Raw genomic sequence first — 1,356 nt, 5'->3', positions numbered from 1 at the left:
ATTATTTATTTGAGATTTTTCTTGTTTCCTGAGGTAGGACTGTATTGCTATAAAGTTCCTTCTTAGAAATGTTTTTGCTGCATCCCATAGGTTTTGGGTCGTCATGTTTTCATTTTCATTTGTTTCTTGGTATTTTTTGATTTGCTCTTTGATATCTTCAGTGATGTCTTGGTTATTTAGTAGCGTATTGTTTAGCCTCCACGTGCTTGTATTTCTTACAGTTTTTTCCTGTAATTGATATCTAGTCTCATAGCATTGTGGTCTCATAGCATTGTGGTCTAATAGATACTTGATACGAATTCAATTTTCTTAAAATTACCAAGGCTTGACTTCTGACCCAAGATACGATCTATCGGGGAGAATGTTTTATGAGCACCTGAGAAGAAGGTGTATTCTGTTGTTTTTGGACAGGATGTCCTATAAATGTCAATTAAGTCCAGCTTGTCTAATGTGTCATTAAAGCTTGTGTTTCCTTATTTATTTTCATTTTGGATGATCTGTCCATTGGTGAAAGTTGGGTGTTAAAGTCCCCTACTATTATTATTGTCGATTTCCCCTTTTACGGCTGATAGCATTTGCCTTATGTATTGAGGTGTTCCTATGTTGGGTGCATAAATATTTACAAGTGTTATATCTTCTTCTTGGATTGATCCCTTGATCATTAGGTAGTGTCCTTCTTTGTCTCTTGTAATAGCCTTTATTTTAAAGTCTATTTTGTCTGATATGAGAATGGGTACTCTAGCTTTGTTTTGATTTCTGTATGCATGGAATATCTTTTTCCATCCCCTTTCAGTCTGTACGTGTCCCTAGGTCTGAAGTGGGTCTCTTGTAGACAGCATATATAAGGGTCTTGTTTTAGTATCCATTCAGCCAGTCTATGTCTTTTGGTTGGAGCATTTAATCAATTTACATTTAAAGCAGTTATCAATATGTATGTTCTTATTACCATTTTCTTAATCTTTTTGGGTTTGTTTTTGTAGGTCTTTTCCTTCTCTTGTGTTTCCTGCCTAGAGAAGGTCTTTTAGCATTTGTTGTAAAGCTGGTTTGGTGGTGCTGAATTCTCCTAACTTTTGCTTGTCTGTAAACATTCTAATTTCTCTGTCAAATCTGAATGAGATCCTTGCTGGGTAGAGTAATCTTGGTTGTACGTTATTCCCTTTCATCACTTTAAATATGTCCTACCACTCCCTTCTGGCTTGCAGAGAGTTTCTGCTGAAAGATCAGCTGTTAACCTTATGGGGATTGCCTTGTATGTTATTTGTTGCTTTTCCCTTGCTGCTTTTAATATTTTTTCTTTGTATTTAATTTTTGGTAGTTTGATTAATATGTGTCTTGGCATGTTTCTCCTTGGATTTA

The 1,356-nt window shown here is 35.3% G+C and overlaps 1 protein-coding gene across 4 annotated transcripts in view; it reads right to left on the bottom strand.

Moving 5' to 3' along the window:
* AFG2A (AFG2 AAA ATPase homolog A) overlaps positions 1 to 1,356 on the bottom strand; it is a 337,003-nt gene that overhangs the window by 210,467 nt on the left and 125,180 nt on the right. The gene's annotated exons all lie outside the window — the stretch shown is intronic.

The sequence above is a fragment of the Physeter macrocephalus genome, chromosome 7 (genome assembly GCF_002837175.3).
Source record: "Physeter macrocephalus isolate SW-GA chromosome 7, ASM283717v5, whole genome shotgun sequence".
NCBI classification, from domain to species: domain Eukaryota; kingdom Metazoa; phylum Chordata; class Mammalia; order Artiodactyla; family Physeteridae; genus Physeter; species Physeter macrocephalus.
Note: the sequence above shows the minus strand (reverse complement) of the source record. Positions and strands in the feature narration are given on the sequence as shown.